Source organism: Lepidochelys olivacea, assembly GCF_965140295.1.
Source record: "Lepidochelys olivacea isolate rLepOli2 genome assembly, chromosome: 10".
Taxonomy (NCBI): Eukaryota; Metazoa; Chordata; order Testudines; family Cheloniidae; genus Lepidochelys; species Lepidochelys olivacea.
In genome coordinates, this window is record NC_140420.1 from 74,156,666 (window position 1) to 74,180,397 (window position 23,732).

The 23,732-nt window shown below is 44.5% G+C and overlaps 1 long non-coding RNA gene across 1 annotated transcript in view; it reads right to left on the reverse strand.

The window, feature by feature from the left end:
* The window catches only part of LOC311527590, a 560,808-nt gene that overhangs the window by 255,236 nt on the left and 281,840 nt on the right, over positions 1-23,732 (reverse strand). The window lies entirely within an intron of this gene.

A 23,732-nucleotide genomic window follows, 5' to 3' on the forward strand; every position in this document is an offset into this window, starting at 1 on the left:
TGGTTACCTTCTTCAGACCTCAGCGAGAGCTCCATGAAGCTCGAAAGCTTGTTTCTTTCACCAACAGAAGTTGGTTCAATGAAATATATTGCCTCATCTACCTTGTCTCTAAGGTATCTTATGATCATATTTATGTAGTTTTCCACTACATATTTTAAATGAACCAGAATGGTTCTGACTGATTCCGCAAATAGGTTTGTCTGAATTGGCTAGTGGCCTGTCTTGAATCCTTTTTTGTTTGTTTTTTTTAAAACCAGGATTAGGGTCCAGAAGATCCAGAAAAAGAAGCAAATCGGGACCAGCTCGGTAAATTAAGAAAATTTCCCCAATATTGTGAGCTGCATAAGACAACTGAGCCCTGAATAAATATGAGATAGGTTGTGATACCCTTGAGTTCAATAGTACCATACACCACCAACAGTCCCTGGAATTCAGTAGATCTGCTTGTGCAGTAATGAGCTACCCAATATAAATAAGGGTGTCAGAAGCTGGCCCTGAATCATAAATTTTGGTTAATAAACAGCAATGGATGGGACAGAGAGGGAGAAAGGGGTGTTTACTGGATTCAATGAGTTTCTCTGGGGAAGAAAATCCAACCCACTCCTGCTGGCCAGATGCACATGGGAGTCAGGAGATGTGCAAATGAAAGCAGAGCGTAAAGCTGTTAGTGGCAGTTCACAGTGAGAGAGTGGCTCCTGCCATGGCAGGTTAGGTAAACTTTCCAGGTGTTTGGAGGTGAATCTTTTCATTTCTGCACAACCCTCGTTTGACCCAACTATTTCACATCATTACCAATTGCTTTGTTCATACGTATCAGACTTCCTTCTTGTGCTTTATTGGTTTCTGCTCCTGCTGACCTCTTCCAGCAGTTTACTTTCTAACATCTTGAAAGCTTCATCATCATCATTCAGTCCATCTCACCTTGGTCTGAGATTAAAAGGGGGTGGGGGAGAGTGAGCACAACAACAGAGAAGAGCTCTCTGCAGCATCCCGGTGACAGTAGGGGAAATGGTTTGGGCAATCACCCAGAAGAAAGGCAAAAAGAAAAAAAATCAAACAAGAATCGGTTCAAGCAGAAGGATCTGAGCGTGGGGATTGTCAAACTGAGCAGACCTTCGGAGACAGAGGAGAATTGTTTTTTTTTCTATTTCAACAAATAGAGAACTGAAGTCACTCACTACAGATACATAAATTGTAATATAAAATTGATTGGTTTAAGCCACAAGACTTGGATCCAGATTTCCAATATCCACCTGCTGATTCTTTCCTGTGTCAAATCTCTGCTCAGTCCAGAAAAGTGGAAGACAGAGGGAGGGTGGGTACCTGGAACCAGCCTGACTCCACTTACAAGAGCTGGGCAGCTCAAAGTTGCACAATGGATGCAAGACTGGTGGAACAGAGCTCTATTTCATCATGCCCTCTCCCTGCCCACTGTACTGTGGGGGAAGGAGGGATGAGCCAGGGGCACAGAGGTGGCACTCCGCTATGCCTAGCAGAGAACCTTATGCCTGGGGAATTCTGCAGGGGATTTGCAGCTAGATTACAGTTCCTTTATGCTGCCTGAGCTGTGATGGGGGTGTAACTGGAGCTGTGCAGATGATAGAAGTTCCATTTCATGAAGGATTTCAGGACTTTCAAAATCCAGCGTCATTCTGAATAGTAACGAAAACTGAACATGTCTTAATTTTCCACATACAAAAATTCTGAATTTGTTTTCAGGTTGTCGAAAAGTTGTGTTCAATTTTTTAAAAAAGTGTTTCATTACAATATAATATAATACAAAAACATTTACACTGTCAAAGCAAAAAAATGAAATGTTTCATTCCAAAAATGTCAAAATGGGATATTTCAACAACATCAGAACTTTCTGTTTGTTTTCTTCCAAAACAAAATTCCAGTGGAGTTGCCCTGATTTTTCAAAGCATTTGAATTTCTATGGACCTTCATATTCCAACAAAATGTGGTTCCATTTAAATGTCTCCAACCAGCTCTAGCTGTAACACACCAGAGAAACACACCAGAGAATCTTACCCCCCATATGCTTGAATCTAGGGAGTAGTTTCAACCTATTTGCAAAACTCACATCTTGTGATGGGTTTATGTTATTGTGAAGATTCAGAAAGTTCCGGGGATTTTGGATCCTGATTCTTGGTTGGGGTGCATCTCTAATAAAAAGCAGAGCACTAGGAGAAAATATGCATGCAAGAGGAAAGCCATCAAATACCAACCAGGGGTCAGATTTATGAAAAACAAAAATGTGACTGCCAAGGTGGCTTCCCCACAGAAATCTCCTTGCAAAAGATCCATTGTGAAATACAAGGAAATGCTTATAGGGCTGGAGAATTATGAACATTTTGCTGTACCAAACTTTTAATGAAATTCATATATTCTTCGTGGACTTTCCTCTTATATATTTAAAGCTAAAGAAATGACAGGCCTGCAGTCTAAGGCCTACCTCCTCAAAGGTATTTAGGCACCTAACTCCTATTGAAATCAATGAGAATTAGACACCTAAATGCCTTTGAGGATCTGGGCCTAAAGATCTTTTTTAAATCACAGAACAGATGCTCCATGGACAGCAGCTGTACTAGCCTCTTCCACTTCAGATCACTGAACGTCTTTAGGAGGTAGGTTTCCATGACCTTCATTGTTCTTTCTGACAACTATAGGGTTGGGAAAGGCAGTGACTGTGTCCCATGGTATGCAATTCTTTTGTGGTGGAAATCCTTGACATCTTGATTCTTTACTGTGGCTATTTTACAATTCATGTAAACAATGCCATACAACGGTGAGGTTGTCACGAAGTCATGTAGGCCATACTTTCAGGATGGGGGACTCTATCCTGGGAAGCAGTGACTATGAAAAAGATTTGGGGGTTGTGGTGAGAAAATCAGCTGAACATGAGTTCTCAGTGTGATGCTGTGTCCAGAAGAGCTAATGTAATCTGGTATGCATAAATAGGGGAAACTCAAGGAGGAGTAGAGAAGTTATGTTACCTCTGTATTTGGCACTGCTGTGACCACTGCTGGAATGCTGTGTCCAGTTCTGGGGCCCACAATTCAAGAAGGATGTTGATAACTTGGGAGAGAATTCAGAGAAAAGCTACGGGAATGATAAAGGAATTAGAACACATGCATTATAGCAAAAGACTCAAAGATCTCAATCTATTTATCTTAAGGAAGAGAAAGTTAAGGGATGACTTGATTACAGTCTGCAAGTACCTACACAGGGAACAAATATTTAATAATGGGTTCTTCAATCTACAGAGAAAGGTAAAACACGATCCAGTGGCTGGAAGTTGAAGCTCGACAAATTCAGACTTAAAATAAGGCGTCAATTTTTAACACTGGAAGTAATTAATCGTTGGAACAATTTGCTAAGGGTTGTGGTGATTCTCCATCACTGACCATTTTAAAATCAAGATTGGGTGTTTTTCTAAAAGATCTGGTCTAGGAATTATTTTGGGGAAGTTCTATGGCCTGTGTTATACAGGAAGTTAGACTAGATGATCACAATGGTCCCGTCTGGCCTGGAAATCTATGCATCTAATTTGTGGAAGTATTCCCATAATCTTTCAGTTAATTAAAGAGGGTTGGTGAAAAGATGCGTGACAGTGTTGTCAGAATGATATTCCTATTTAACAATGAAACCAAACAAAATTAAAGAGTACAGATACCAGGAATGTCCTCATGAAGTTTTGGATGTCTGCAGACAGGAGGTGTGCACACACTTATTGGGATTTTGTAATAACATAGACCTTGTTGATATTAATCCATATTTCCCAATTTAACACCACCCATCCATATCCATATTTATCATGTATTTCCAAATGGGAAACTCTCTCTGAGCAAGTGCTTAGGAAAGTAGATTGGAGGTTCCTCTCCTTTCCTTTATCAGATAACTACAATATTGGGTCATCTGTCAGGATGAGTGCCAACCAAAATTCCAGTATACACTCAACCTCAAACTCTGGGAATGTTTGGATCTAGTTTCAAACTTTGTAGTCCAGGCTGATGGCTAATGATTCTGCACCTGTAGCCTGATAATTGTGTCCTTTACTGCTGAAATTAGTACATTTCTGGTTCAAAATGCTCAAGATGGCTCGCAAACGAATTTGTTACTACTGCTCTGGATTTAAAAGTAACCTTGAAAATGCTTCTTTATGGTGGTAATCACAGTGACTGTCCTATCCTTCCCCCTAACGACTAGGTTATCTTTCCTCCCCAACCTCTCCTGCAGCAGGTTTCTGAAGGCCTTTTTGAGGTAGGTAAGATCATTTTTATTTGAATATTTAATCTCAGACTTCACAGAGTGACTAATATATCCAAACTGCATGAAATCAGCCAGAAGTATTTTATATGTATATTCTAAAGTACTCAATACAATCTGGACTATGATTTAAAAAATAAAGAAAGCACATCTTTTAATAAGCACCTTTTTATTGGAATGATGGGGCCTTTTAAAAGACAAATCCATCTTGGCTTTTGTATGATCTTTACAGTGATAAATTCAAGTACATTAAACTGTATTTGAAACATGAACATTAAAACAAAATTGAGGACAGAAGCCACCCTTCCACTGGGAGAACAAATCCTTAAGACATATCTTTGGCTAGTTAAAAGCAATAATACAAATAGTGGGCCTAATTCTGATCTCACAATGATGTAAATCAAGTGTAACCTCACTGAACTTAACAGCAGCATAAGGGATCTAAGAATCAATCTTGTCGTGTCTGGGCATTGCACAAAAGGATTTAGATTTTTAAATAGAGGTCAGCACCTATTAGAGCTTGATTACAGAAATCTAGTGCAAGGAAGTGATAAACAATCGCTAATATAGTGCAACAAGGTGTTAAAAAAGCTCCATTGAAATTGTAATAAAATGTACCCTTGCTTTTTAGGAATATCCTTATTGTATATCATACTATTATTAATACAGCTGTTGTTAGGTCTTGCCATTTCATGAGAAGTCTTGTGATATTTGGTTGTTCATGCCCCAGCTCCTGAAGTCATATGACTACATGAAAACCTTAGCGCTCATTTAAAAGAAAAGTGATTTTTTTCAGTCCTCGTTGTATAGAAAAACTCAAAAAGTCCCCCTGAGTGCACCCAGCAGTTTCAAAAAGCAGAAGGCAAATAAATAAACTCCAGAATCATTATCATTATTATTATTTGTTTGTTTTGGTGGCGTGCCCCAAGGCCTCTGTCAGGATTTGGATCCCATGGTGCTGAGCACTGTGCAAACATATTCAGAATCACAGTCCCTGCCCTGAAGACCTTACAACTGAATTTAAACAAACTTTGTAGTGCCCAGTGCCGATGATTAGAATGAGCCCTGCGTTCCCTGTGAATCTATAGGGCTCAGAGCTGGTGTTTAGAATGAGCCTGCATTCCATGTCACTCTGTAGTGCCCAGGCCTTCCACCAAGAATTATCATTATGGCCCTGGTCCTAAAGGATTTCTCATGGACTGCACTTTTAATGTGCAGCGGGATGTCCAAAGCTTGGGGCAGTCAGCTTTTGTTTGTGCAATGATTGTGGGGCATTTTCCTCCGGCTGCTGTTGAAATACCTCTAGGTGCTCTGGATAAATATTTCCAGCAGACTGTGAAATGGAGAAGTCTCTTTCCTTCCCAGCCTTTCCCTGTCCCATCATCTCTTCGCCTGTGCACACATTTCCAGGCTAAAATCTTTGTGAAGCACAGGCAGGTACCAACAAAGTGACCTCTGGATCAAGTGCCTTTCTAGATTAAAGATGGGACTGTGATAGCCTGGTCATCCAACAGGTGTATAGAAGCTTAAAACACTGCACTGACATTTCCTCTCCATTTGTTTCTACTGAGCTGGCTGTGTGTGCAGTCATCCATACTGGTGCTGAGATACCCTAGAGAAAGATGGAATTGCTGTAACTGTTTTTCACTATTACATACTTCACTTCATAATAAATAAGATCCAGAGCATGTCTTGTAGAGCATCATATCAGCAAGTATCAGGAACCTAATCACCACCAAGGTAAATAAAATAAAGTAAGTCAGACCAAGGAAAAATCTACTGGTGAGACAGTGAAGTGTTCAGTACTGCATAGCACATTCTCTCCTGCTACAATTGACCTTGGAGTGTGCATCATTTTCTTACAATAACTTGAAGAGTACAGATTTTAAAGGCAGTAGTACGACACATGTATATAGCGGCTTTTATCTTGAGCAAAACTATGTCTACATATGGTACCACTGTAATGCAGCTGTTTCTGGAGTGGGTGAGCAGGCAGGCAGCAACCACATGGTGCTCAGGAAAATGCATGGTGGTGCTTGAAAGGGAACTTTTGTCCGCAGACATGGAAGCCATGTCCATTCAGAGCAGACAAGATCTTGACTTTTAAGGTTTCATTAGGAAAACATCCATGTGCTGAAGTGCATGATACTCAGTCGGTCTAGCTCAGAAAGAAACAGCTCAGCTGGCCCTGGTAAGATTTTAACCTGTTCTTCTAAGGACTCTAGGTATCTCAAACCTGAATCCTAGATGAATGAGCCACCACCTATTAGCACTAAGAAACACTGTTTAGATGACCTTTTCTATGAAGAGCAAATGTACCTGGAAGAGATGTGCTTCAGGCTTTGCTACTGCCCCCATAGTTCATTGACTCCAAGCCCACATGCCTCTCTTTTTGCAGTGATATATTAACCTGTGAATTGGAAGGGCCCAGGCCCCATGCAATACTAGATGGACAACATTCAGAAGTCACAAGAGTGGCTTAATCCACAAATGATTCTTCATAAAGTGTTTCAATGTTAGTTTTGGATTGACTCGGGCATTATGTTTTGCTATGGTCATGATGATGGTCCCCTGATCTCCTGTGCACGCGGTCTTGGCTGCGTTCTTCTGCCTACTTGTGACATTCTCTGTTTGCCATTTCCCTACCATTGTCCTAGCCCATTTATTGATTGCAAGTTTTCTGCTTCCTTCCCTATAGGGTACAACTTTTAGTCTCAGCCCAAAGCAATGGGTGTGGTTAATCTGTTATTACTTGTGCTACAGAAGGGATCTTGGAGAGCTGCTCTTTTTTTTCTGGTCCAGGTTCAGTCAAGTGACTTGCCCTCATTCTGTAATGAGAACAGAACCTCAGTTTTGGCTGCTGGGTTTTGGTAAGTTCCCTTATCTAAGGCACAGACACTGGAGGTGGAAGAGATTGGACCAGGAAATTCTAAAATGGGGAAGCAACACATATTTGATTGTAGACAATAAAATAAACCAGTTTGGAAAATAGCCATGACTCTAAAATCATCAGGGGAAAAAGGATTTATCATTAAAGGCAGTCTTTCCTTTGAGGATGGGGCTCAGGGAGGGAAAACGCACAAAACCCAATTATTATAGAATCTACCAGACTGAGGACTTTGGGAGTTGAGGATTTTATCCAGCAGTTGCTTGGCTATCCTTGGCTATTCCAACATTGTACATTTCCCTCTCCCCCTCCTTCCCTAGTGCTTCTGAATTCAGGTAGTTCCCCTCATTGTTTGCCTTCCACAGAGTTGAGAGGATTCTGGTTTGGTTAAACTTTCTGCCTCTCAGATAAAAAACAGCAGCAATTTTCTGCTTGAATTTCTCTGTGACTAAATCCATTGATCATCCTTTCTCTCTGAGAGTGAGGAGTATGTTTTCTCTTTAATAACTCCTATCCTTTTCCCTGAGTAGTTTTTTTTCCCTCTCCCTTTCGCTTGTTTGTGTTGTGTTGGTCAGTCCGCTGCACTATTCCTCTGAGAGACAGAGGGAGCGCAAAATTGAAGTTATTTTATGCTTGGTCTCCCTCGGTCCCAATTTTCAAATCTTCATGTCAATTTTCACACATCAGTGTCATATGGGGAATGTTATGGAAATTTCAGTGGGGTCCTTGGGAGACAATTTATACATGACCCCTCCCCCGCCCCCAGCACTGCTGCAGCTCCTGTCTTTTCGAAGAATAAGTGGATCCATAATTAATGTGGATTTTAAAATATAACTACATCCAGGACTTCTCCCAGTTGCTTTTCAATGCTGTCACACTTTGCAATGTGAATTGAAAAGGACACAGGTGCTTTGCTCGCTCTTTTCCTGTTCTCATAAAGTGGCATTTGGAAAATTAATAAAAATTACAGCGTGTTGGAGGAGGAGATCATCTCCTGACTCATTTTATTTTTGTAAAAAGTGCACTGGAAAAGGGTTTTATCATGCAACTAATTTGGTAATCACCAGGTAGCGAATGTCCCACCATCACCACCTACCTAGGTGCCTCAGAAGGTTAGTAGCGAATCAAACACGTCACAGTTTGGATTGGTAATTATATCCTTTCCAGGACACCAGCGAATGAAAGGACTTTCGCATGTTTCCTTAAAACTCTGCAGTGAGCATCATCCAGGAAGCAGAAGCAAGAGCTGAGCTGACAGCATCAGAGCATTTCAATCATTGACCTGGGGATGGGCCCCTGACACCGGTGGGGGTGCACCAAGCCTTCTGTATTTTACAGTGTTAATTATCCTCTCTGAAAAAAAAAATCCAATGACTGTGGATCTGGGGTTGTCTCAGGTCTCCTCACCAAAGGTTTAAAATGCTCTGTGATGTAATCTGGACACTCTGTCATCCTTTTTTTTTAAAAAAAGAGGGTGTCCCTGGATCACATTAAACTATTGCCCTGCCTTACCTGCCACTGGCCCCCCAGATGGAAGACTTTACTATTCAGTCAGTCATATAGCCGCCTTATTTCAAAGCTACAGTAACAGCAGCAATTAAAGCCTGGTCCCTATTTCCAGACCAGCCCGACCCTTCCCAACCCCACAATCTCCCATAGGAATTCTCATTCAGTGCCCTCTGCAGAGCTCAGTTCTTGTCCTGCCTACCATCCAATTTTCACTGAGAAGAAAAAGGGCTTTGGAGCCACAGCCCCTTGCAGAGACACAAACACAACCACTGCTGCTCCCTGGTGCACAAAATGCTCCATTCACTAGGGTGGATCGGACTGTACGCCTCACAGTGCAGTCCCAACTCTGTTGGCTGGTGAGGGAGGAGTGGGGTCCTAGCCGAAGGTAGCCACCCCCTTTTCAGAGTCATACACACAAGAGGAAGAGCAATCTTTGCACTCCATAGAAAACAGGGACTGCTATTGTGTGTGAATCCTGCACAGCTGTGCAAGAAGGGGGTGGGGGGGAGCTTATTGCTCACTCATCAGTCCCTGCACGGCTACACACAATCTAGCCCCAAAATAATAAAGAAGCTGGGAAATCCCATTGCCATATATCCTCTGAATCACAGTGACGTTGGAACTCTCTAGGTGATTATCTGTGCTTATATCCGTTCTGTAGTAGGAATCTCTAATGTATTTGACAATCCATTATTGTCCTGCAAACTTCCTTATGCAAATGGCATTGGCCCGATTTTGGATTCTGTAATGCAACGCCTTGTCCATGTGGTGTCGAAATCCCAATCACGTTGTTTGTTTAACCTCTTTCAAAGCCAGCTGGAATGCGTCCAACAGCGCATTACAAATCTCCACCAAGCCCCTTCCCATTTCATTGCATGAGTCGCCCCAGGATGGGATAGCTTTATCATCATCATTATCCATCTTCGATCTGAACATGGGAAGTGAACGGGATGAGCACACTGCTGTGCCACACAGAGACCAGCCAATACTCTCCACAGCTTCACTGCAGGGAGCTCAAGCAACTACATATGCCGGCTTGCAGTTGCTTTGCTAAAGTTCGACTCATAAGGCCTGTAGGAAATATACTCACATGGCAGGCAGCCACATTACCATGGGGGTTGTGGTCTGAGATCTGATCACATCTCACAAATGAAGCAGGGATGGGCCAGGCGAATTCTTAAATGGGAAGTCAAGGGGGAAAGTGGGTTATGGGTCCCAGGGCTGAGTCTTCATTAATTGGTGCTCTTCCCTCCTGAGTCACTCGTGAGCCAATGTTTACATCCAGGTCCAAATATTGGCACACTCATGCAACCCCAGAATCGCGCTGAGATAACAGAGAGACACAATCAAAGGGCTGAATCTTGCTGTCAATGTCATAGAATATCAGGGTTGGAAGGGACCTCAGGAGGTCATCTAGTCCAACCCTCTGCTCAAAGCAGGACCAATCCCCAATTTTTGCCTCCAATCCCAAAATGGCCCCCTCAAGGATTGAACTCACAATCCTGGGTTTAGCAAGACAATGCTCAAACCACTGAGCTATCCCTCCCTTATACGCTATCTTGTGCTGCTTTGGTGAATTTTATCTTTTGTAGAGAGTGTGTATGCGTGGTGTGATATATTGGCAAATACGTGAGCGAGAGAGAGAGAATTTCCAGACAATATGGCCACCCTCAGAAGCTTTTCCTTTCCTGCTGCAAGGGTTTGTGAGCTGCTGGCTCTGCAGTCTCAGCTTGACAGCTCAGCTCTTAGGCCAGCTCGTAGTCACTGGCTATAAACTTAATTAGAAGCAGGGAAAAAAAAAAACAAGCTAGACGGCACTGAGCAGAGAGGAGAAAATAATGAGCTTTAATACCTTTGACATTGAAGCACCTGCTAAGGGCACAAACCGCTGTACAGCTGACTGACCCTTCTCCGAAGACAGGATGTGTCACATCACTTGCCCTGGATATGTGCAGCCTGCAGCCACCCAATAAACCAAGGAATCAAATGTGTGACTCGGGGGCTCTCTGGGACTCTACGTTCATATGGTGCCATAAGGCAGGACTTCATTCTGGAGTAATCAGAGAGGGAAGCTAAACATAGCTGACCACGTAAAAGGGGCTAGATCTGGCTGCTGCCACGGCCAGTGTGCCTCATAGATTTCATTTTGCTCTTTCTGATGTACAAGGTTATTTTCTGTTTGCAACAAAATACTGAACAGTAGCCAGCTGTGAACAATTCCTGTGACCCACCTGGCCTCTTGCTTTAATGATCTTCTCAGAGTTTTCTTTGGTTAAAATGTTGAAGCAAATAGTTTGAAACATCTTTTTAAAACAGATTTTTAATTTTGTGCCTGAATTTAATGCTGGGGAAATGTGGCACAGGAGGACTCTTTCCAAAGGACTCAATTTTGCTTCCCCAAGCAGTGTCCCAGCTCCAATCTTTTCATGTATCAGCTCTGAACCACTTCTAAGTGTGAGATAGGACTGTGTCTGTGGCCCAGGTGATATTTGGCCTCTCTGCTGTGGCTGTCAATGTGGTGATCCAGCTGTAGCGGGGTTTGGGACATGGAGACCTCAGTACCAAGAACTGGGCAGAGATCCACCAACTCATCTCACACAGACCATTTGAGAACGGTCAGAGATAACAATAGGAAAGCACAACTTAGGCTGGATTTGGACTATTGACCTATAGGTGAAAGTCTCTGTAGTTTATTACTAGAGCTGGCTGAAAAAAATTGAAAGTGAAAATGTTCATGAAATTTTTCACTGAATGTTTAAATTTTGATCTCCTCCCCGCAATTAATTTTTCTCAAGATTGTTTTAGTTGTGGCCAGTTCTGGTCACGGTGCCTATCCTCAGCTATTTTGTGCAGAAGGAGAACGAGATCAACCATCCACATGCAGCTCTGCTCACTCTTTCCCCCTTGGCAAGAGAAAGATTTTTAAAGATATAGATTCATAGATTCATAGATATTAAGGTCAGAAGGGACCATTATGATCATCTAGTCCGACCTCCTGTACAACACAGGCCACAGAATCTCACTCACCCACTCCTGCAATAAACCTCTCACCTATGTCTGAGCTACTGAAGTCCTCCAATCATGGTTTAAAGACTTCAAGGTGCAGAGAAACCTCCAACAAGTGACCCGTGCCCTATGCTGCAGAAGAAGGCAAAAACCCCCCAGGGCCTCTTCCAATCTGCCCTGGAGGAAAATTCCTTCGCGACCCCAAATATGGCGATCAACTAAACCCTGAGCATATGGGCAAGATTCACCAGCCAGATACCCAGGAAAGAATTCTCTGTAATAACTCAGATCCCACCCTATCTAACATCCCATCACAGGCCATTGGTCCTATTTACCATGAATATTTAAAGATCAATTAATTGCCAAAATCATGTTATCCCATCATACCATCTCCTCCATAAACTTATCGAGTTTAATCTTAAAGCCAGATAGGTCTTTTGCCCCCACTGCTTCCCTTGGAAGGCTATTCCAAAACTTCACTCCTCTGATGGTTAGAAACCTTCATCTAATGTCAAGTCTAAACTTCCCAATGACCAGTTTATATCCATTTGTTCTTGTGTCCACATTGGTACTGAGCTTAAATAATTCCTCTTGCTCTCTGGTATTTATCCCTCTGATATATTTATAGAGAGCAATCATATCTCCCCTCAACCTTCTTTTAGTTAGGCTAAACAGGCCAAGCTCCTTGAGTCTCCTTTCATAAGACAGGTTTTCCATTCCTCAGATCATCCTAGTAGCGCTTCTCTGTACCTGTTCCAGTTTGAATTCATCCTTCTTAAACATGGGAGACCAGAACTGCACACAGTATTCCAGGTGAGGTCTCACCACTGCCTTGTATAACGGTACTAAAACCTCCTTATCTCTACTGGAAATACCTCGCCTGATGCATCCCAAGACCGCATTAGCTTTTTTCACGGCTATATCACATTGGCGGCTCATAGTCATCCTATGATCAACCAATAATACTGAACCAGAGATCAAGTTATTAGTATTAGTTATGACTACAGAATTTGAGGGACTATGTTAAAATTGTGTCTAGGAATTGAGTAATATCCCTTTAAATAGTTTAGACGCTATCTAGCACAGTGGTGGGTAATCTGCTGGCCGCGGGCCGCACAGAGCCCTTCAGGGCAAGCCGCCAGACCATTTGGGAGTGGCGAACTGCGGCCACTGGGAGCTGCGGGTGGCTGTGTAAATGCAAACAAACATTCTGGCGGCCCACCAGTGGCTTGCTCTGACAGGCCAAGTGCAGCCCGCAGGCCACAGGTTGCCCACCACTGATCTAGCAGGTCTTCCTTTCGGTCTATTGAAGCCATCAGAACTGTGCTAGAACATCAAGGTATGTAGGTAGTTAGGCCTTGAATATTTGCACATAGCTAATAAACATGGTTATTTGGAATCCAGTTGTGCCAGTGTGGTTTCCCCCATAATCTTAGTCACAAACAGTTAATCCCTGTGTCAAGGCGCAGAGCATAGCTCAGGGTGAACTGCATGCTTTCAGGAGACTGAGCAGACACAGACTGAGCTGACTGCTTGTGCCATAAATACAAAATTGCTCCCAGCTCTCTCTCCTGACAATCCCACCGAGTGCTTACTAAATGTTACAACTATAGCACATTGTGGCCGTTCAGCATCCCATGAGAAATGAGCCTCTTCTCAGTTTTGTTCCTCTCATCAGACAAGTGGTGCACATGACAGAAAAGCACCAGGACAGTTAGCCCCATAAGCAGCCCAGGGAGGCTGAACTCCCCTCTCATTGCCAAAGATGACTCCTGTGGCTCAGTGTGGAGGCACATGGCAGGGGAGTGAAGGAGAGCCCACCCAGCTGTGCCCAAGCTGTTTCTTCTCTGTAGACTGTGAATGATTTCAGTTTGCACCAGGAGCATGGCTTGGCACAGGGGGCAGCCTAGGCTCAAGGGAAGGTACAAGTGTCTATAGCCACCCTGGTACCCTCCCTCCACAGCTGTGTGCTCTTTGGTCACACTGAGGAGATCCACTCCCATGGGATTTAAATAAAACACCCATTCTCTCTGCCTACTGATGTGTCTCCCACAACACATATTTTCAGTTCATACTGGCTTTATTGTTAACATGGGCCAGAAGTTCATACACTCACCCAGCAGCTGCCATTGAAAATGGCAGTGTTTTTACACGATCTATTACCTGCACAGGCCTGGCCTGAAAGATGCACTTTAGAGGAACAGTCAGGAGCCCTGGCAGAGGGAGGTGGGTGGATGCTGAAGATAGTTTCTCTTCATCCAATCGCAACCCATCAGGTTGTGTCAAACTGAGCTAATATAAATGTCAGTGTGCTGCTTTCAAGTTGTGAAATCTCTGTTTGTTGTAATGCAGTTCATTTTCAGTCTTCCAGCTCTATGGATGCTATCAGCTGACATGTCTGGCAAGTATCCTACGCCAAAATAGCATTTCTCCACATTTCTCTTGAGGTTGTTTTTTTTTTTTTCTTTGCATGACATATTCATGCCATATTCCCTCTTAGTGCTGTAAGGAACAAGACTATATATATCTTCTAAACAAGGAGTTAAACATTTCAGTGAATGAACAAAGCTTTTAATCTCCAAGTGTCCATAATTACTAGTCTTTATGAAAGCATACTTATTTATGGGGGAGGGGAGGTATTCCTATGAGGTTAGACAAAGGTTGGTTTTGAAGGCCTCATTTGGGTCAGATACAGTATTACCTTCACCAACTCTAAGTGCACCTTTCATGTCAATTTTGCTTACTCTCTTTCAGAGGTACCCAGCCTTCACTAAGTGAGGGTGAAGCTTTCACGCATTCTTGGTGAATATCTTGTTTCTGACACAGCTCGGGCTGGCACAAAAGACTGGTCTGCATAACAATGGCTTACAAGGCACATTTGATCCCGTCTGTTCAGATCACATGAGGTCACTGTCTGTGGTGGGTTGGCCGAGCCTCAACTGGGTCCTTTTGGTTTGGTTTAATCAGGAAAGACTAATCAATGTTTCAGTCTCATTATTATTATGGTGTGATGTATGAGTGGGACTCAGTATGTGAATGGAAATGGCCTTCCTACGGGCCTGTAAAAACGTTTCCATATTGTAGTTCTTCTGTCTGAGAAGACAGGATAAGTTCAGAGCCCAGTTGAGGATAGTAACAGAAGATACTGGGTTGCATGGTTCAAGGCATCTTTGCAGGTTTTTAAATGTATATTATTATTGTTTTAAATTATTAAAATTGTCATTAAAGATGTGCCTGAACTGCAGCACTGTATCCAAATCTCCCGGCCTCCCAACTTGGGATTTCTGAATGTGGATTCCCTACATTGATCCAAAAGCTGCTGAACTGGAAAATTTTTGAATTCCAGGGTGGGGGTGGAGAGAGTTTGAATATAACCCCAAATTCGATTCCAAATGTCATGACTTGGGCCCATTGCTAATTAAAAGATGATTTCCAAGCATTATGTGGTTTCTTCATTAACATCCAACCAAGGGGTCATGCTCAGTGTCTCATTGCACCCCCCCCCCCACCTAAGGAGGGCAGCTTTAAGATGCAGACTACTGACATAACCCAAGGCTGAATTTTAACCCTGTATATTTATGTTACCCAAAAGGAATCTAATTTAGTTACTTTACATGTGTACTTGAGCACACAAATGCAGAGCTGGGCACCCTAACTTACCTTCCAACTCTGAAATCTGGGTTCATGAGTTGAAAAGACTTAATTTAGTCAATCAGCCTGATTCTCAACTCACATACTGTACACCATCATCCCTTGACTTCATTGGAATTATTCCTGCTATACACTAGTGTACAAGAGATCGGAATCAGGCCCAGTAATTTTATCACATTTCTTGCAACTCTATGCTCAAAATAGCCATCAAAGCTGAAATCATTATTGCATAGTTCAAAGATTCTCTTTCAAGGATTTTTTAATTAAAAAACTGTCTCTGATTCTTCTCTCACTGTGCCTTGGTTTAACACTGGCTCCAATGGCCTTCCAGTGAGTTTTACCAGTTCAAGGGAGATCAGAATAAGCCCTTTGTAACTTCAGATCCATTCACGTTGATAACTCTTCTACTCTCAGCCCCCTCCTCTGTGCCCTGTCTTCTCTTTCTTCCATTGATATGGTTCTTGACTCTCTACATGATTCACTTTCTCAACCCTTGACTCTTTTGTCCCTCTCTCTCATTGCAAAGACCATCCTGCCTGCCCTGGCTGAGCCCAACAGCTACATCCTGCACCTGTAATCTTGTGCTGTCGAGCATCTCTGGAGGACATTCCATGACCCACTCCAAATGTGTTCTATCTTCCTACAGTTCTGCCATCTTTCTAACCAAGAAACTCCTTCTCCACCTGAACTGAATCTCTTGCATGCAATTCCAGCTGCATTTTCAACACCTTTTACTCCCTCCTCCAATCCTGCCCTTCTGATTCCACTTCTCTCTCTGAACAGAATCTCACTAATTTCATCAAAGGGAAATTTGACAAAATGCGATGTGACCTTCCGTCTCTCCTCACACGTGGGAGGAGCTCCTGGTAAACATCTAAAAAGCCGCCTCATTGCCCCCCTTCAGATCCCTCCTTGAAATTCTCCTGTGCCATGATGCTTAAAAAAAACTTAACAGCTGGGCAGCTGGCGACATCACTGCCTGTCATGCTGACCAATATGGTCTCTGTTTCCTGGTGCTCCCCTGTTTTTCTTCTGTAGCCACCTGTTTTTTTCTTGTCTTAGAGTGAGATCTTTGGGACAGGGACTACCTTTTTATTATGTGTTTGGACAGCACCTAGCACAATGGGGTCCTGGTCCATGATTGGTGCTCCTTGGGGCTACTACATGTAGGCCTGGTTTATGTAATTGGACAAATAATCAGAGACACAGGACCAACCTGTAGGTTTGGTTCACCATGGTGCTACTTCAGAGAAACTATGCTAATTTCAGTGGTGTTGTACCAGAATAAACCAGTGATAAATCTGGCCCTTAGGTACTCTGCTGTAAATCACTGGTGTAATTGAGACTAGCATGTATCCCTCTATCCAACAGCTAACAGCAGTGCTTTTATTTTGGCAAGCCAGTGTCATTCCAGTGAGCAGCATGGAGAAAAAACACATGCCCGTGTACGGCCCCTCTCCCCTGCCCCCACATCCCATGGCAGCTGGAACACTTTCCAGACGCCCACCTCACCGGCCAACACAATCCATCAGCGCCCATCCAAATCAAATGCAGCTAATTAGAAAGCGATGACAGCCCAGCGGCTGTTGGATTTGCACAGTAAGATGTCTGCTTTATCGTCACACTACAAAGCAACAGGTAAATGAGATTGATTACCTGATTCTAACACTCCCCCTTACTCCCCATGCACATATGCACACTTCCCCTGTACACTCCCAAACTGGAGCCAAAACTTGGCTGGAGATTGCACAACACGGGCTTTCCAAAGACACAGCCAGGAACTGCATGGGGCAACATTCCCCCCCCTCTTTTTGTTAGGACAGAGCTGCAAGCTGCAACTGTAGACAACTCATTAAGGTCACAGCAGCCTGGCACACGGGCAGGAGAACAGCGCTCCCTCTAGGAGATTAGATTACAGGTTGATTGTGCCTTTTATGCTGAGATTTAGGAGGATCCTTGGCTCCTGTTTCACACAATAACACTAAAGTTTTCTTCCAAGTTTCCAGCCTCCTCTCCTGGTCTACCACTGGCACCTGTCCCTGCTTGAAATCTACCGATTATTTCCTTTAAGTGTCAGCAGCACACCAGACATGCAGAGATATAACCTTTTCTCAAGTTGATGCTGTTAAACCATTACTTGAAACTACAGTCGTGGTTGACAAGTGCTACTTTCAGTCACTAATAACTACTTCAGAAGTGCTCGTGGTGTCTTCGCTCTTAATGTTGTGGCCCAGGGCTCAGGGAATGTCTTTCCAGGTCATTTAAACCCATCCATCTGATCTGCTGCAAGATCAGTCAATCTCTCTGCCGAGTGCTGTGCCCCACTTGCTGCAAGGGCCTCTGTTTCTTTTCTCAGGGCTGTATCAGTGGCTGAACTCGGGCGGCTTTGCTGATGCTCAGATCCTGAATTTTAACGCTGTCAGCAAGGAATTCCTAAGCCTGCACTCCACAGGCTTGATGGATCCTGCTGAGGTGGGTTTTTAACACAGCAGTACTGGGAGCAAAGCATGACCCTCTCAAGCGAGGAAGACCCCCCTGAAGTTTTAGTGTTCAGAGCAGCATGTACTCTGCCCCATTTAAGACGCAGTGTATTCAGGATAAGTTCTCTAAGCCATGGTCCTGCTTTGGATCAACAGATGGAAAATAACACCCCTTTCCTCTGCATTCCCACCTTCTTGGACTCCATTCCTTCAGCCTAATTGACACAACATGGGGCATTTCAGGTCCTGATGCCTAATGATCCAACAAAGGTCAAAAACAGGGATCGGCAACCTTTGGCCCGTGGCCCATCAGGGAGATCTGTTGGCAGGCTGGGATGGTTTGTTTACCTGCAGCATCAGCAGTTTCGGCCAATCATAGCTCCCACTGGCTGCGGTTCGCCGCTCCAGGCCAATGGGGGCTTCAGGAAGCAGCGGCCAGCACATTCCTCGGCCCGCGCTGCTTCCTGCAGCCCCCATTGGCCTGGAGCGGTGAACCGCGGCCAGTGGGAGCTGTGATCAGCTGAATCTGTGGATGCCATCCCAGTCCGCCAGCAGCTTTCCCTGATGGGCTGCATGCCAAAGGTTGCCGATCCCTGGTCAAAAACATCCTCATATTTTTGGCAGATTTAAAAGTGCAGGATCACAGCATGGTTTTTCTGTAGACTGGGATTTTTTGAAGGAACCTAAGGAATGAAGTGCCCAAATCCCATTGATGCTGAGTGGGATTTGGCTATCTAAATCCCTCAGGTGCCATTGGAAATCCCAGCCTTGGCGCTTATGCCTTTTGAAAAGGAGCCACTCAGTTGACTCTTGAGGTAAATTCAGGCCTCAGGTCAAGATTATAGATGGTTCTGAGCTGAAAAATTCAGATGCATATTTGACCTTCTCTAAAGTTGTAAAACTTTTTCAAAAGCCTGGCTCCTATATCCATAATAGGGATATCCATAATAAATAATAAATAAATAAATAAATAATAGGGTCTAAATAAAATTACCTCTGAAAAGTCAGGCCACTTATATGTAGGACTGCATATAGGAGTTTAGGTGATTAACTTTAGGCATCCAGGTTTGAAACGTTGGCCCTTATTCACATATCACCTTTCAGCCTGAAGGATTCTAAAGTGCTTTATGAACCATGGCTCTTATCTTGCAATGTGTTGTGAGTCATGCTGTGAATTGCAGGATTGGGGCCTGTGGGACCAGTCTTGTACCTATTAGTCATGCAGAAGCCCCATTGGGGGTGGCGGAAGAATTGCCCGAGTAAGGCAGGCAAGGTCCGATTTTACATATGCAATATATGTAGGTGAAATGCAGCCACATCTGGGGTGGAACGTGGCAGCTGTTTAACAGGGTGCAGTAACACTACACTGAAGTTTAGGGCAGGGAAAGGAGATGGAACAGTCCCTGAATCTCCTGGAAGCCCCACCAATTTTTTTAGCCAGGCAGGATAATAATAGCTCCTACTTGACACATACATGTAACTTTCAGTCTTCCAAGCTATTTATAAACATTAACTTTCCAACACCCACTGCGACTGTAAAGGAGTGTTGTTTCCATTTCACAGGCAGAAAAATAAGAGACCAGACTCTGAGTCAGAAACAGAGAGGGAAGAGAGCAGATTCTTATCTTGGTTACACTGGTGTAAACCCCACTAAGATGAGAATCCAGCCTTTAGCACGTCCTGGCTCTAAGGTGACAGATCCTCAGCCTTGCTGTGTACCCTTTTTGCCCCTTTGAAAGCACAAGGGGGACCAAACACTAACAAAATTTCCCCCTTGTGTAGGACACCTCCCCCTTTCCTTCCTGCTCCCAGCACCTCCAGTGTAGGAGACATGCAGAGGTCGTTCCGGGTATGGGATGGGACATGGCTGGAGCATGCTGCACTCTGGGCTGGTGGAATAGCCCCTTAGGTCAGAGGGCTGTTGTAAGTTGTGCCAGTGGCTAACCCAGCCGCCAGCTGTGTCCGGGTACAGAAAGAAAATGGACAGTCACTATTATGTCTGAACAGAGCGCTAATGCACCTGAGGAGCTAGCCTTCGGGATTCAGGTCTTGTGCGTGTGATGCACTATAGTTGTGTATCTATTTATATGCATCTTATAAAAAGTGGCTTAGGTTCTGTAATGATCCTTAAGTGGTCAGGACCTTATCGTTGCATCTCATGTGTAGCGAATATTTTGTGCAACTTTTATTGGCTCTCAGCAAGCAATAAATACAGATGGCGTGCCTATAAAACCTGGTATCTCTTTAGTCAGGCAGACTATGGCATCATTGTTATTTAAGATGGGGCAGTTTTGACATAATGCTTATTTAAAATTCATAAAAGGGGGAAAATGGCAATATAAATATGCATGTTCTTTTCAGGCAGGCGTTGAAAGTCTGAAAGCTCCTCTCCTTTCCCAAAGCATCAGCCGTTTAATGTTTTTTAAGTTGTTTTTACATGAATTAAGAGGTTTGATTGAAGCTGTGTCACTGCCGAAACCACGCTCTTGTCTCCAGCTAATTTTGTGTTAGCAGCTCTTTTAAACTGCTAAATCTAGTTTTTAGTGTATGATGATTTTGTTTTGTGATGGTGCAAAACAGCTGCTCCTTTTCTGATGAGTTGCTCGTTTTTTCCATTTTATGTCTCTGGCAAGATGTTGGGCTACATCGTGGCGTGGAGTGCAGAAATAAAAATCCACCAAAAAAAAAGAAAAAAAAGAAAAGGAAACCCCCAAGGGAACAGGCAGGGCTGCTTCAAACAAAGCTGGAGCACCCAGCACTGCCTCCACCAAGATGATGATTCAAAGGGCCTGATTCTGATCTCACTTACATCAGTTTTACCCTAGGGTAACTTCAGTGACATCACTGGATTTACACCAGGGTAGTGCTGAATTAAAGAATTTTGGAGCCCTGTGCACTATGGAAATTGGGGCCATCCCCACCTGCACTCAAATTTGGCCTGGTTGCCCCCTGTCTGACAGAGAGGTGGTGCAACCCTGCTCTGGCTTCGCTCTACCTACTGCTAGCTCCATGCAGCATGAATAGGGGCCCCGCAGCAAAGCACCCCTACCCCATACATGCCCGCACCTTACACATAGACCCCCACAAGCCACTCCCACCCCACATATACCCCAACAATCCAGAAGCCTCCAATTATCCTGACAGCCCCGCGCCCACACATTCCAGCAGCCCGGACATATGCCCTGTTCACCACACCACTCAACACCTCAGTCCCCAACAGCGCCCCCATCATGGCCCCCAACTCCACCCCCCAACATCCCTCATTCCCCCCACAACTCACCGGCCATCCCCAACATCCTCTACTCACCCCCTCACCCACCACTGCACAGCACCCAGCACTCCCTACTCACCCCATAGCACCCCAACAGCCTGCCACAGCCCTTTATCCACCACCCTGGGACGTTCCTGGCCACTCTCTGCACACCCCCTGCCTCTGCTCCCATCCTGGGCTAAGGTGGCTCCTTGTAATCGTGGCTGCCCAGCTGCTCTGCTCACCCCCATTGCCTGTCCCACACTCACCTGGCATGGGCCACATTTGAGTAAGTGGCATTGCCAGATCCCAGTGCCACTCACTCAAATTTGGCCTGGTTTCTCCCCCTCCCCCCCCCATCATGATGGAGGGGTAGCCAGGCCTAACCTGGGTGGCATGGTGACCCCACACGCCAGGTTTCAGTGTCACTCACACTCAAATTTGGCCCAGTTGCCACCCTCCCCTTCCCTCTTCCCCCCAAGCCCCAGGATAGAGGAACATCTGAGCCAAATTTGAGTGACTGCTGTTGCAACCTGGTGCATGGGTTCACAGTGCCACTCAGGTTTGGCCTGTAGTGACGCCACCCAGACAAATGCAGTGGTCAGGGCTCCCCCTGAGATGGGGGCCCCGTGCCAGTGCACATTGGTTAATCTGGACCTGGGCAAGCAAGATTGGCAGTAGCCCCCTGCTGTCCTATGCAGAAACGCCACAGTCACTCCCCACAAAGCAATCTTGGTTGGTGCAGGAGGGAGGGGCTGCACTGATGTTGCTGTTCCCAGGCCCAGCTGGTGTTGCTGTTCCCAGGCCAATCCCCTGCAAAAACAGAGGGAGACAACTGGGCTGAAATAGCGGCTCCTGACCCAGCCTTTCCTGCTCCTGGCTCGGGATGGGGCCAAGTAGGCAAAGCCATTCCTGAATGTTCAGCGTCTGAGGCTAATGCCAGCCTGGAAAGTCAAAGGAGAATGAGGCACTGTGTGCAACCTTTTCCACACTGCCGGGGGAGAAGAATAACAGAGAGATTGTGTCCAGAGTATCAAATTTACCAGCCAGGAACACAATGGTCCACCTATCCCAGTACCTTCAGCAAAGGACAGAGCTGATGCTGTATAGGCAGGTGAATCAGCTACTTTTGCCTCCTATAATATACCTGGCCCAGGGGTGCAATACTCTACCTTGTAGGGATGGGCTGTGGATATTCCTTCACACTGCTATGGCAGCCCAGTTTATGCCACAAGGATAAGGCTTGAGTTCGCTCTATCATATGAATACTTTGCTCTTCTACAACCCCTTTTACTTATTAGGAGACCCAGTCAATGGGCCAGAACTTCACTGTGCTGGCTTCTGTACAAACACAGGACAAAAAGCTGGTCGCGGCCCCACAGAGCTTACAATGTAAGTGAGAAATATGGGGAATCATCCCCATTGTGTGGAGGGAAACTGAGGCACAGAGTAAAAGCCAACATTTCAAAATCAGGTGCCTAAGCTAGATACCTAAATCCATGTGTAGGGTTCTAAGCAAATGTCCTTATTTCCAGAGATGCTGCACACCTGCCACTCCCATTGAAGTCCACAGAATTTTGCCATCAAGTGGGTGCAAGATCGGTCCCAATAATATCGCTTCCTCTTTCTTCAGAGATGGAAATCTGAATAGTGCCTTTTTGGCTGCCCTATCCTCCGTGCTGAGTGGATTGGCATTTGTGCCCATGTGTAAAAGAGACTGAAAGGAGGTAAAGCACCCGGCGTTGAGAAGTGAACTTTAAAAAAAGGTCACTAGTGCGACCTTCCCAACAATAACCAAAACCAAATTAGAACAGTTAGAATCTGACAGATAAACCAGATGCAGCCAGACTGATTCTCCCAATTTCCTTTCCTTTCCTCCAACTCCCACCCCTCCTCATGACAACATGTCGACTTTTCCAGAAGCTATACAAGCCATTGAACAGCAGTGGTCTAAACTATTACAGAGAGCTTAAACTGCCGGATTGTTACAAGCTAAAATTGATTGCCACTGAGCTTGTGAACCAGAGAGCTTGAATGTGCATAAAGCAAAATTGGGAAGGATATCATGATGCTAAGGATTTTGCTTCCTTATTCTTTTTTTTTCCCCTGGATGCAACATCAACTGTTGCACACTCCAAGCAATCTTGTCTTAATGATTTCTGCATCTCTCTCTGAATAACCATTGGACAGTTTTTAGTGGTTTTTCAGACATCAAAGGCACTCTCCTTTTGTCTTCTAATTTGCATGTTGCTATGTAATTGCTGTCGACAAATGCTTAGAAATCAAATCCATGGGGAAAATTGTTGTAATGGGTACTTTGACATTTATCCCCTCTCACCATCCTCCCCAAAAATCATTAAAATAAAAGAAACGGGGATGTTACTGAAGAGGAAAATAGGATCCGGGGAATGAAAGGGTGGGAGTTAACTAATAAGTACTAAACAGTAACAAATTTCTCACCTCCCAACTCTTCCAAAGCTCCAGCCCCCTCCCTAGCACTTTCCTAGGCAGATGGTTCATTGGGGATGCATCCAGAGACGAGTGCTGCAGCGCTGGGAATGCTGGCCAGCTAAAACAAAAACTGTGGGTCCCCTGACTGTGTCTTTGTCCCAGTGTGTGGTAGGGTCCTCTCCTGGCTCCTTTGTCTGGAGTCAAAGAATCCTAGAAATGTAGGGCCTGG